This window comes from Phasianus colchicus, chromosome 2 (genome assembly GCF_987193195.1).
Source record: "Phasianus colchicus chromosome 2, bPhaCol1.hap1.1, whole genome shotgun sequence".
Lineage (NCBI taxonomy): Eukaryota > Metazoa > Chordata > Aves > Galliformes > Phasianidae > Phasianus > Phasianus colchicus.
Window position 1 is genome coordinate 86,046,654 of NC_143437.1, and position 14,878 is coordinate 86,061,531.

A 14,878-nucleotide genomic window follows, 5' to 3' on the forward strand; every position below is an offset into this window, starting at 1 on the left:
TAGTAACTGTCACCTTTTCTTATGAGGTGTTACGAGTAATTGCGCTGTAAACATCAAGCCTTTCAAGTCATCCTCATTAATGTTCCCTCCTGGAACTATCACCATAACAACAGATATTCAAGTAGAGGAAAAAATACTGTCATATATAGAATCTGACTTTTCTGAGCTGTAACAAATCCAAAGGTAAGAAAGATGAACAACACATCCACACTTTAATTCTATCACTGGGAGAATCATTGAGAAGATAGCATTTTATTGAGAAGATTCAGTTTTATTCAATTAGAGGCCTTCTTTTAAAGCTTTACTCAACCATCTGTTTTTGAAGAATAGAGGCTAGATCATTTCAAATGGCCATTTCAAATCAGGGGCACACTTTCTGTCAATGCCAAAAGCCAAAACTGAACAACAGCTGCAAAAAAAGAGGAGGGAAATTAAGTCCCTGCTATTATTTACCTCAACACAGTTTCTATTTTTAAATGAGTATAAAGCCCTGCTTGAAAAAAAAAAAAAAGAAAGAAAGAAAGAAAGAAAAGAAAAATAAGTATTAAAAAAAAAGTATATCCCTCATTTATGGATAATATATAGATAGGCAGATATAGTATATCTGTTTGTTACATAATATATGAAATCTTCTTGTTCTGTGCAGAGTTCTTTTCCTAATCCACAAGTGACAATTTCAAAACAGGATCTTTGTAATTTAAGATTAAGATTATAAATGAAGTAAATCTTTTTTTCATATACAGTGCTGGTAAATATCCTAAGATATTAAACAGATTTTAGGAAACATTTCTTAGCCATTTCCTGTTTTGCAAATATAAAGAAAGAAGAAGTTGAGACAGCTGGATTACAGAAGATTAGGAAAATATTCAGGCAATTCTACATGACTTTTACTCTCAGAAACACAATATATACACACAAAAGTGATTTTAATTTATAATAGAGTACTGCAATGAAACCAAACACATTTGTGCTTTTATTTTACCTACTTAAGTAACAGTAAACATTCTTCTTGTAGAGCAAAATCATGTGTTTTGGAGATCCTTCAGTCTCCTACATCCTTCCAACATCTATATTTCACAGCTGAGAATATATGGGCTTTTCCAGATTTGTCGTTATCCAACAGTTTACAATGAAAATCTCTCTCTTACCAATTTGGAGAGACTAATGAACATAATCCAAATACATCCTGCTATCTTGTGAACTGAGATAATATTTAAAACTGTAGGTGTACAGGTGGAAGGAAAAGTTCAGTGTTAATAATATTTTAGGGGAAAATATTTTTAATTTTGAATGTAGTAATGAACACCATTTTTCTTCCTAAATAGCAATTATACTATTTATCTGTCTTGATGCTGAAACCAAGTGAATTCATTTGTTGACCAGCAACAAATGTCATGTGTAATTGTTGTTCTTTCACAATCAATCCCAGAGATGAAAAACTAAATTACAATGAATAATTTATCCAATTTACTCTGTCTCATTTTCTGCTTGTAGGCAACTCACGAATAACTCAAGAATAGTACAATTTCTTTATATGTTTATGTCTTTCATTTCTGAGAGTGGTACTCCACTGCAAATTTTGCATAGGATATGCAAGCACCTTTGGATTGATTAGTAGTGCACATGAATGCAGTGTCACTGATTTTGTCTAACTGCATTTTTTATTTTTCTTTGCTCCAATAAAATATACTCATTTTGATGCTAAGTTCAAAGTGAATTCAAGAAATAGAATAGGATGGATGCAGCAGACTTTTTTTAATGTCTCAACAGTTTTTCCTGAAAAAAAAAAAATATATATATATATATATATATATATATATATATATATATTCTCAGTTCTATGAATCAGAGATTGTGTTGACTTTTTCACTTTGAGACACCTAACTGTTTGAACACTTTGGATAAGCATTTAAAAGTTTGGATCACTCCTTTGTATTCTGTATTCTGTTATTGGCCTTTGGAGAGTCCATAAAACAAAATGCCTGAAGGTTTCCAAAGAAAAATAAAGTCTTGCTGCTGTGATGAATGTATTTGTATTCAACATTTTGAATGTAAAGCCCAACCAAGGGAAAAGTAGTTTTGAACAACTTTCAGAAGAGAGGAGGGCTCAATAGGGATATGTCCACTTGTGCAGCCCTTCCATGAAGGAGGAGTGGCACATCGCACACCCTTTTCTTCACTTGCTTTTGAAAGAGATACACAGCTTATATTGGATGTAGCTTGAACAGGGTCCCTGAGGAACTTCTGAAGACCACCTACAGGAAGCAGAGATACAGACACTAGAGAGAAAATGCAGAGGAAAATAATGGTTGCTACTTGCCTTACATGCCTTAAAAGTAGTTCATTATTAACTACGGAGCATTTGTGATCAGAGGGTTTGTCCTGTGTTTGTAACCTGGTGACTAAGAGTACACTGCAAAGGTGACTGACCTTACTTCAGTGCAGCTAAATTGTACAATGTGCTCTGTTTAAGTGAACTATGTTCACTTGAGCACAGTTCAGAGCAGAGGCTTGAATTGGTCATTGTGAACTTTCCTCAGAAGAAGCTAATTCAGAAGCGTTGCCATACTGAAAATATCTCTGAAAAGGATTCAAAGCTTTATTAAAAATAAATAACAGCCTTCTAAACCATGGACTCTTTGTTTTCACGGGAAATCACAGAGTGATTCCCAATTAAATGCATTATGGATCATACTCAGAATACTTCCATACATAAAGTACACAAATTAATTTGAATTATTGTTTAATTCTCTTTTCCAAGTATTGTAACATATTCCACCACTAGTTGACAGCAATGACTCAGTCTGGAACTTTCTAGAAATACTGATTTACCACCAAGTTGTTGTTTTACTCAAAGGATTCTGAAAACACAAAAGTGGATGATAGAATGGCAGCAATGCCAGCAGGTTTTAGTGAAAAGAAATATCTGTTTGGAATTTATCAAATTAAGTTTTTTAATTAGGTTCATATTCTACATTGCATTAGGCAGAGACATTTTGAGTAGAGAAAGTGGTACTGGAATTGCATTTTAATTGCTTCTTTTTAATTTACATCTTATATAGTTGTGGTTTGAAGCATTACTTTTGTTTGTTAGAGATCTGATATCAAACCAAATTTTATGCTGGTTCTGTATCAGTATGCCAAGATAGGAGATGGTAAATAAAAATGAGTTCAGACATTGTTTCAACCCTTCATTACGACCTTTATTGATAAGGCCAATGGAAATATTGATTTTGTGCCATTTTTTCATTATAGTGGTTAAGATTTGTTTGGTTGAACATGTACTTTTTCATATACTTGAACTATAGTCAGGAAAATTAACAGTTATCATCATTATTACAAATTGAGGAAAGACTTCTGGAGTCTTTTCTCAACAGTGGTAAACAATTTTAAAGGTTAAGCTCTTACAGGCACATTTTGAGACAGCAAAAGAATGATAGACAAGACTCTGATATTCATGATTTACACAGTAGTGTGACAGTGTGTGAACAGACCTTCCAGTGGAAGAAATGTCCTACTGAGGAAATAAAGACACTGATTATTTCAGACAATATATTTTATTTTATATAAATATAAGTCAAAAGTGCATGTACTTCCTGGTCATGCCTTGAAAGTCATTTGTCTCTGGAGCTTCGGTCTTCTTAATCTTAATGAGCTATAATGAAAAACAGTGAACGTTTTCTTTGTATTTTTAAGAGCTATGGTAGGCCTTGTTAAGAGGTTTAACTTACATTTGGGCTATTTCAAAAATTTAGCTGATGCTCAAATTAAAATCTATTGTTTAAAATAATCATTCTTAATGTCTCGAGTTCCTTCCAGTGGAAGATCTAGAAGTGACCTACTACTCAATCCCTTATGCCGGATGTGAAGAATTGTATACTAGAATAAATTTAAGACTAAAATACACACAAATTTCAAATATAACTTACACTTTCAGTTTCATTCATAGAATGGATGGAAGAGGGCAGGACCTCCAAACAGCTAGAGTATAGTTCAAAGGAAAACAGAATAGCTTTCAGTTCAAGGTAGCATTAATATTTGTAGTAATATAAATTAATTTTACTATGCATTTATGAACTGCTTCAGCCAAACTGAATCACAAAATTAACGTCATATACTTCTAATAAACAAGAGAAAATATTGTATTTCTGTACAGTTTGTATTGTATCAAATAGGCAAGATTTTCTACAACACCCTGCACAGAAAGGCACTCATCTTAATATGAATACCTAGATAAGGCTCTTGTATTTACAAATAAATATATAATTTGTTTATAAGAAATGCACCAGCCTGTCAAGACACTGAGAAGCTGGCGAAGCTCTTAGGTGTGGGACAGCCAGATAAAAGGGCAATTTTAGATAAAAATATTCTTTTGCCTCTCATTTTATTGATCAAACCAGCCAAACACAGCTTTTGGTAATCTTCTGGAATGAATGAAGAGCTGCACTCAAACAAAGACACTGAAAAAGAACAACACAGTAAGATAGATTGTGCTTTTAATGTCATGCTGTTCTTCTTCTCATTTCAAGCTATTTAAAATGAAAGCAAATGTCACACTCAGCTGTTCATTTTAAGCCCAATGGTTATTTACATTTTTCAATAGTTTTCAAACAAACTGAAACAACTGTGCTCATGTTTACTCAGTCCCAACCTATACGTTTTGTCACACTTACACATTTAAAAAAAATAATTGACATTTACATGTGACTGCAATTCCCAAAATTATGCTTGTGAAGTCTCTGCTTAACATTTTAAACTGAAATCCTCAGGGATTTTTAATCTGTTCTATCTGCTACTTTGAATGTAGATTGAAACTGTATGTAAAGACCTGCACTTCTGCTTCATGACATGTTTGTACCTGTATTAGTCCTTCAATGAATATGTTAAAATGAGCAACTGGTACTTGATTCTGCTACTTTGAAAGTCAATTTCTATAATCCCAGCAGGATGTTCTCAGTGAGAATGAGTGTGGGACAACTAAAGAGAGTTGTTCTAAATCTTGAAACAGTCTATGCATTGAATAGAATGACATTCAAAGGCAATTTTTTTTTTAATTGGTATTAGCGAGTTTTAAGATGTGCCATTTATTGATTTCTGTACCCCTTCCATACGAAAAAGAATCAATGAGAAATGTACTGGGGCTAAAGATCATTTGAATAAAGCTGGAATTATAGACACGGGAATCTACATGGCTGAACAACATATTGATTAAATATGATTGATTACCCACTTGCGCCCAAGGCACTTAGAAAAAGAGCTAAGCTATATTCAACTTACATCTGCTGTGACTTGAAAAATCAAATTTTATTTTTACTATAATAGCAGTAAACAGGATAATGTCTATATTATCTGAAAGACACTGCTGGGCTTTAGAATAATTCTGTGAATGGTCATCTCTTGAAGGAGCAGTGGATTTCTCTATTAGTTATTCAGACTTTGGAGAATTTAGTCCATTGCTAATATAAAAATATCTATTGTGAAAAATTCCAGCAACTTAATTACAGAATTAAAATAGCAGCAACTTTTTCACTTAAGAACAAAAATCACAGTCAGCCTTAAACCATCAGTGTCTGATGGAACCTGGAATTCTAGAGCTTTTCAGTTACATGTGCAAAGTGTAGTTTTGTTCATATCTTTTTATTTGATAGTCTAAAGAAATAAGTCTTAGACTATGAAACCAAGTGGTTTTGTAAATGTGAATACTGCTTTTGCATTCAGAACTGCCATGAAATGTGTAATGTGCTGTAAAGTAGACTTCTACTACATGACTGTCTTGATACGATTTGATTCTAAAACTAATATTTATGCAATGCACTAAACTTTACTGATAAAATACATTGAACTTTAGTATCTACTTATAAATGCTCCAGAAAGATTTTTTTGTGTGTGAAGGATAAACTCTTCTTTGTCCTCTCCATGCTCTCCTTACTTTGAAAAAATATTTCTGTCCTTATCAGGTTTTCAATTCAAAACTGTTTTCTATGCTAGACAGATTATAGAAGAAAATGCTGATGCAGCTATATGTGTTTTAGTGTTATACATGATGTTAATACAACTATAGCCTAATAAATATTTATATTTGTTGTAAGGAGATCTAAGTGAAGGGCATCTCTCACTGATCATCCAGCTTTCATATGGTCCTTAAATATTCATAGTGTATGCTGTTATATTCATAAGATCCTACATTAAAAATATATGGAATATTCTCCATAGATACAAAATTATCTGTTTGGTGCAGTGCAGCATTTGATCATTAAACAGTGCAATTGTTCAGGAGCCTGTAGCCAAAAGTACTTGTCTACCATCATTTGGATATGTCCCAGTTCATCGTTTGACTATTTGTCTGATAGAGAGCAGTCTTGGTAGGTACAAAATGACTCTGTAAGCATTTTCTGGCTAAATTTGTTTGTGTGACTGCATCTCTACTCATGTTTTTCTTTTTATGACAGGTTGCAAAGGTAAGTTATAAGCTCGTATTTCATGCAAATTTATGCAAGTGAAGAGCATTGCTATTAAAGAATTGGGACAAATCCAATTTAATGAGTTGTTGAGAGTTCAGTTATTGAGTGAGTTCAGTAACAACAGAAGGCCAAGGTTTTTTTCACAGCATATCTTAGCCAAATTTAGTCCACCACAGACTAAATAATTTCAGACTGCAAGGTTCATCATAAGCAGTGAGTTCCTGAGGAGCCAAGCACACACATGAATTCTGTGGTAATGAGAAAATCTCAGTGCGTGCTGCTATTTCTTGTGGACTGGTAAGCACAGAAAACTCAGATGTGCCAGACAATTATAGCAGCCTTTAGTTCTGGTTTTGGGAAAGGCATTAGTTGACAAGTACTTTGACACTTAACATTATCACACCAACTTTGCCTCTAGCATATCAGTCTTTCTCATGTATACCAGTATACCTACATAGCCTTTGCAATAAACACAGGTTAGTAACTAATGACTCTTTAGTACAGTACATAAACAAACTGCTCTGTGTATCAGTAGATTTCACATATAGCTAACAGTACTACCATTTTGCTTTCATATTTTTTATCAGAAACTTTCACTTGTAGCTAAAACATGAGCTGCACAGCTTAGGAACCATATTATATGAAATCTTGTATAGGTTGTTTCAAATGTTATTTTAGTTCTCCTGCACTTTTAAGAGTGCTTTTAAAAAGTATTCACAGTTTCAAGAAGCTTTCATCACTGTTCATCTGCTTTCTTCTTTTCAGCTCATCCATGATATTATCATCTTGCAAAAGAATACATCTGTGTGAAACTGCACTGATAGCTTTTTAGCAGCTGCACTTAGAATCAAAAACAAACATTCCAGAGCACAGTTCTGTTTCATTCACTGCCTGACAGACCTTTTCGCCAGTTGCTTCTATCTGCATTCTTAATGCTTACTCAGAATAATTGAAGGATTTCTATTGGTGTAATAAAAGGCCTTAAAAGTATTCTTATATCCCTATAACATTTTTTCCCTCAATATATTCGGTGTATTTGCAACTCTGAATTTCAGTTACACATAGAAATAAATTAGTTGTGCTAGGTGAATTATCCCCTGTTTGGGATCCATAAACTGTTCAGCAGTATGCCTGTTCTTTTCAAGTATTTAAGGAAGGTTCAAATGTGTATCTTAGAGTTTCACACATGTGGACATACATTTGTATATGCCATGTGTATGTTGGTATAGACAAGGCTGGCTCAAGCTATGCCATGAATGCAGGCCATCTGCAGGTGCATGGCAACAATTTCTTCCCCTTGGGCATAATGTGAATGTCCCATTATGTAGTAACATCGGAGGGAGAAGGGTTTATAACTCTGCAACTGCCTTAGTATTTCCAGTAAATTGTTGTTTGAATATAGAGATGCATGCTTACATTCTGATACTCATGTGCATGCATGATGTCTAAAGCTACAGCACAGAAAAATATGGTACACTTCTTTCAACACATCTGTCTATAATGACTTCATATGGTAGCCTACAGTGTGCATGAGTTACAGAGTAAGCAACCAGTCTGAAAGATCAGAGAAATACACTTTTTAAATCATGTATTTTCTAATTATGCATCTTTTGTAAAACATATTGATTTGCTCTCTCTCTTTAAGGCTGTAGTGTAGAAATTTTATTTTCAGCTGTCTTCCCTGGGTCATTGTTCAGATGCAAGTAAGAATTCTCATTCTGCTCTTTTCTTAGCCCAGTCTGGTGCAGCTTAACCACAGCATCAAAACCATGGGCTTGTCTTTAGAAACTTGTGTGGCAAAAATCAGAAAAGCTGGTGCAGATCAGCCAGAAAAAGAGTGTTTAACATTCACCAATTCTTGTTTTGGAAGAAATAATGAATGATAGATTCTTACCCATCTCCCCATTATGCTCATTAGCATGTATAATCTGGCATTATATATTTGTGTCAGGAATAATTAAATGAAACTAAACAAAAATAAATTGGTTATCTCTGCTTCCATAAGGTCACGTAAAATGGTTAGACTTTAAAATAATATTCTGAACGAGTGATGAACATAACCTGGGACTCCTAAAAGTTGTAAAAAAAAGATACAAGCATGAATTTAAAAGAGTAATTTCACTTATATATCATATGAGCTGAATGGAGTACAATTTACTTGTATTTTTTCCCACTTTTAATTTCTTTAGAAAAGGTGATATTAAAGTGATTGGAGCATTCATTTGAATACCTCTGTCAATAAACATGTCAGTATCATTCCCAAATACATTCATTTTTAAAACTACTGGATCTATTATACTTTATTGAAGATGCAGAATTATTGTATCTTTCTGAAGAACAACAAAAATACTGAGAAAATTGGTCTTGTTATGAAACATAACACCTTAAGTTTGATCTAGAGAGCCTTTAGGGAATGTAGAAATCACTAGGAGAGGGATACGGTATAGTGGTTTGGGACCATAAAGTGTATGGCTAGAGATGAAAAATGCTCTTTCTCCATACAGACCTGCTTTTTTTCCCAATGAAATTATGTTTGCTTGCATTTTAATAGCTGCTACAATCATTGTAAGTACCATTATTCATAGTTGTCTAATAACTTTCTTCGACTAGCTGCTGTTGTTTTGTATCTCTTGTTGATATCATATAAAAATGCATGGAGTGTAACATCTGAAATCATCCACAATACTACATCTGATAAGTTAAATTACATAGATAAACATTTCTTACTACCTTAAAAATATATTAGGAACTTAGTATCTTAAAACTTAGTATCTTAAGTATACATTAGTATCATGTGAAAAATTTCTTTAAAAAAAAAGTCTTCACTTAACTGGTAATGATTTTATTCTAGTCTGTGCAATCTGAATATAAATAAAATACTAAAATATACAGTTCTGATGAAAGAAAATGATTATAAACCAAAAAAAAGTCAAGATTGTACAGATCAGGCTACAGAGGAGAAATAGGAGAGACCCCGTATTTCATTGGAAGATAAATTTTGTCAAACTTCAGTGTAGACACTAACTGACAGAAAAAAAGAAGGAAAAATAAGAAGCAGAGAAGCACTGAAACACTGATGTTAACTCTGAGTGCATCTATCAGATGAGTTAGAAGCCACAAGCATCTGTCATTTTTCACTTTCCTTGAGCTGCCCTTTCACTTTTTTCTCAGGTGCGCCCTTCATGCAAACACACTGAACGAATAAACCAAAAAGATCCATTCTCACTCAGTATTCTTCTAGCTGATTTCTGTTGAGGGCTATATTATAAGTAGCCATTTTGGAACAGCGGCAGACTTAGCTTCTATGTGCTAAATAAAGCACAGACCAACAAGAGCCAATTTTTTTTTTTTTCATTCTTTTTTCTTCATTTCACTCTTGTTTCATTTGTTTACTTTATATCCATTTCACTCATGTTTAACTTGTTTATTTTCTAAGGAATAAGAAATCTCTCTGATGCAACTGATTTGTCTTGTCTTTGCATGTCTATCACTCTGTGTAGTACTGGAGTATAATTACATACAAGCAAGGCTACTATACTGTTTTCTGCTACAGTCAGTAACTATGGGACTGAATCAATGTTTGCTCTGCATACTATTTCTACTTCCATGCAAAGGGCCATATGAAAGGGAATTAGAGCGTTTTCCTCTTTCAGAATGTGTAGTTGTATTGGGGTATCTACTTGTCTAGAGTGCATTAGGAATGAATCTTTTAAGTCCCTAAAGACTGTGGAAAAACTGGGAACAGCTAAAAGTACTTACCTAAATTTTCCTTTATATCACAGAAGAAAGTAAATCCATCTTGGATGTCATTAATTACAGTGATTTCTTTGCTTATACAGGATCCTGAAAATTATGATTGATGTTTTCAATCAAAGAGGTATTTCAAGCCCTTAATTTACTTATGAAAACAGGATTTAAATTCTAAATTATAGATGTTATTTTTCCTTAGATGTCATTCATTCATTTTCTACAAAGCTTATGGGGAAAAAAAATGGTGATTCTAACTGTTAAAAAAATCCTACCTAAGAGTCTATCACATCCCTATGAGGAAAACAGACAACAATGTGCCAGGAAAGCAAGATAGCTCCTGACTGAATGGTTGAGATGAAACTCAATTTTGAAAGAAAAGACTTCTAAAATATCTGCTTTCTTTCAAGACCTAAATCTAGGTGTAGACAGAATACACAGTCATTTTTTGTTTGTATTAGAAAAAAAAAGAATTGAAGAACTAACTATACAGTTCTTATGTGAAAATACAGACTTATCCATACTTGATCAAAATTCATATGTTTAGGGATCAGTAAGCTAAATAACCCCAATCTTCTCAGCCTTTCTTCATAGGACAGGTGTTCATACACTCAAAATCATGAATTCTGACATAATAAATTGTTCTGTAAAGAACACTTTTGTTCTGCTGAAAGAACTGGCTTATTTTACACTGTAATTTTTATCTTTGGAGTCTGTCTTCTTAGAGTGTCCTGTAAGTCCAAAGCATTATGAACCTATTCTTTATTTATTTACTGAAGCTTGCTTTATGCAGACTGGAGTTTTATAGCTATTTGTTTTGTTTGTTTAACAGTTTTGTCAGTAATCTAGATAAAGGGAATTATGTGCACCCCTTGTAAACTTGCAGATGATACCAAGTTAGTCAGGACAGTTAATCTGCTTGTGGCTTTGCAGAGGGTTTTGGGTTGGCTGGGTCAGTGGGCCAAGTCCAGTCATAGCAGTCAACAAAGGCTTAGTGCTGAGCGCTGCACTTGGGTTGTAGCAAACTCATGCAGCAATATTGAGAAAAAGTGACTGGAAAGTTGCTTGCTGATCTCTTTTCTCAGCTGACAAGTGAGAAGCACCAGGAAAGCACTACAGAAAGCTTAGATTGGATATTATGAGAATTTCTTCATGGGGGGAGTGGTCAAACATTGGAACAGGCAACTCAGGGAAGTGATGAAGTCCTCATCCCTGAAGGTATTATAGAGACATGTGGAGATGGCACTAAGGGATTTGGTTTAGTGATGGGACTCAACAGTTCATGCTGATGGATGGACTTTCTGCTCTTGGAGGTATTTTTTAACCCCGATGATTCTCCGATTCTGTGAACAAGAAACTAAGTAAGGAATTAAGACAACATTTTAAGTTGTGTAATTATTATGCTAGTAGGTAACAAGAGAGCAAGGAAGAATTTGAGTTTATGCAGTTATCTTTTGCTGTGCACAGGATGAGTCTGCAATGGAAACTGTTAATTTGAAAATAACATTTCTGTGTGTGCCAAGCAGGAAAGGAATTTCCACAGTACTGTGATGAAACCTGCCTTTTCTAATGATTTTTGAAGTGACCCAGTTAGCAGGCAGAGGGCATCCCTGTCAGACAAACTAGGAAATGTAATAGGTTGCCTAAATATTAGTACATTTCAGCTGTAATGGCTTGATTCATTTTATTTGATATAGTACTTCTAGGATTTTAGATTAGTAGTTCTAACTTCTTTTCATTTAAATGCTCCTAAAACAAAACACGAAAAAACAAATTGACTCTTTGAATTAGAGTTGCTTGTCCTTTATAGTCCTTGAGGAGAGACAAGTAAAAACAAATGTCCAACAAAAACCCTTGTTTAAATTTTAGTAAGCAGCTTAACAGAGTCAAAGACACTGAAGCTATCCTTTACCAGTCCTGAAAAAAAAAAAAAAAGTATCATACATAATCTTTCTACTGAGAGGTTTATTGAACACAACATGAATGTAAGGATTATTCCAAAGACTGCTGGCCACTGTATGAGTTGACCTTGTGATTTACGGCTGCAATAACGTGCCCTGCATGAATTTCATGACATAACAATCTGTCAGTTCTCACAGCTATAAAATATAAAGTCAGCCCTTAGAGATAACTGAGTCAGCCTTGCAATGATGGTCATTTCAAAACCTTTTCTTAGCTCAATAATGAAATGATGATGTGACTTAAAATGTCATGCTTTAGGTATAAGGCTAACAATCCTATTAAGCTATAATGTGGATGATAGATATTGTAAGATATATTAAGTACTAATGTAGTCCAAAGTAATGTATTGGATCTGTTTCAACATACAGAGACAGGAAGTGTCAAAGGTCCATAAGCAATTTAGAAAAGATATGTGAAATGGCAACTAGGTGATTTAGTGAGTTAATCAAAATATTCACAATATTTTTAATTCAAACATAGAGAATCAAAGAGTTCTAACTGCCTTCAGCTGTTGAGTGCTATGATTTTATATGGTTAGTCAAAATTCCACAGTAGTTAAGCTAGTGTACAAGTGTGAAACAAAAACACACATAATTCTTCAAATTGCTCCCATGCATGGTAATAGTTTGCAGTAGAAGAATGCAAATCCTTTATATCATCAGCATGGTGACCGAGGCCCTTACAGGAGCATTTTATATGAGAGATGATTCCTTTATATATGAGTTGTGTTTTTTTTTCATTGAAAGATGAGCATCCCTTAAACTAAATTTGTCTGATTTAATAGATAAACAACTTAGGTATGTTTCAAGAAATCAGTGAGTTTTCTTTGCAGTAATAGAGCAGGAGAGGAAGTTTGCAATGGCTTCACGTTGAAGCTCACTGTGTAATCTATGGCTGATCCCTGAGGAGTTTCTGTCTCAGGAATGGAACAAGCTTTACCTTTTGATTTACAGCAGCAATATCAAGCCCTGCATGAAAGTCATGACATTAGTTGTGTGTTGGTGCTAGATGCTGCAAATCTTTAACTCCTTGTAGAAAGTTCAGTTTAGACTGGGGGAAGCCTCATGGTGGCCTACAGCTCTTCACAAGGAGCAGAGGGGCAGCACTGAGCTCTGTTCTCTGGTGACAGCAACAGGATTCAGGGAGCAGCAAGGAGCTATGTCAGAAGATGATCAGGTTGTATGTATATCAGGAAAAGGTTCTTCACCAGAGGGTGGTGGGCATGGAACAGGCTTCCCAGGGTAGTGTCTTAACTGCAAAGTTCAAGGAGCATTTGGACAACGCTCAAACATAGGGTTTGATTTGTGGGTGTTCCTGTGTGGAGTGAGGAGCTGGGCTCTATGAACCTTGTGGGTCCCTTCTAACTCAGGATGTTCTATAATTCTGTGAAATGTGAGACAAGTATAGTTTTGTACATGCAGTTCTCTTCCTTGACTCAGTCACAACTGGAATGCTAAATGCTAATGTAACTATCTCAATTCCAGATAGTGCTACTTTGAGTCCACCCAGTTTTCTGCAAGTAACCATACAACTTCTATAAAGACCCCTGGAACTAGACTGCAGTGGTGCTACTGTATTTTCTCTTCATAGATATGATGGTAGATGGTTTTTGTCGGGCTGTTCTTTCAGCTTTGTTGTGAACCAGGCTGTCAAATGATCCCTTGTGTTGTCCATCGAGCTTGTTGATTTGAAAAAGACTAAGGTTCTTCAGCAGAAAATGATGTTTCTGGTTATGAATTCTTGAGTAAAAGCTCAGAGCACTTGTTGTCGTTTTACTGTCACATACTTTCAGTAAATACTGAAAGATTCTGTGTATTCTCACTCATTCAAACCATTTCAGCCTGGCCTTGTAAGTGGGTTGTCCAGCCTTCACTCATCATGTGGGTTAGGTCTGCCAAGGTGAAAAAAAAATCTATTTGCCTGATTGGGAGTCAGTGTTTCAACAGATAGGGAGCATGCATAAAGCCTCCTCATGTCTGTGAATTTCTGTTTCAGAGAAGAAAAGTTGTCATTCTGTAAGCTCTTCAGAAGGGATAAGCAAAGAAGGAGGGTGGTGGCTTGGCTCAGTATGTTAGAGGATATTTCAGTATTTTTGAGCTGGGAATGATAAGATTAAGTCTCTGTGGGTAAGGATCAGGGGGAAGGCCAACAGGGCTGAAGAGATGGATGAGGCATTCTATGAGCAGCTGGCAGAAGTTGCACGATTACCAACCCTTGTTTTCATGGGGGGCTTCAAATTCCCTGGTGTATTCTGGAAATACAGTGCAGCACAGAAGAAGCAGTCCAGGAGGTTTTTAGAGTGCATGAAAGATAACTTCCTGAGGCAGCTGGTAAGACAGGCTACCAGAGGAGGTGCCCCACTAGACCTGCTGTTCACAGAGGACTGGTGGGAGATGTGGAGTCAGGACCTGTCTTGGAGCAGGCTGACTCCTTGTGCTCTAAGATGAGCTGGTGGGGAAGCAGACCACCACTGATGAACAGGGAACTTCTTCTGAGACTCCAGGAGGAAGAGTCTATGGAAGAAAAGGATAGGCAACTCAGTACAAAGGAGTTGCTAGGATATGCAGGGTGACAATTAAAAAGGCAGAAAACAAGCTTGAATTCAACCTGGACATTGCAATAAAAGAGAACAAAAACATTTAAACATTTTTTACAAATATATTAATGGTAAGAGAAGGTCTGAAGAGAACCTTAATCCTTTACTGGAT

At 35.0% G+C, this 14,878-nt stretch overlaps 1 protein-coding gene across 5 annotated transcripts in view; it reads left to right on the forward strand.

Moving 5' to 3' along the window:
* Positions 1–14,878, forward strand: part of KHDRBS2 (KH RNA binding domain containing, signal transduction associated 2) — a 342,378-nt gene that overhangs the window by 212,092 nt on the left and 115,408 nt on the right. The window lies entirely within an intron of this gene.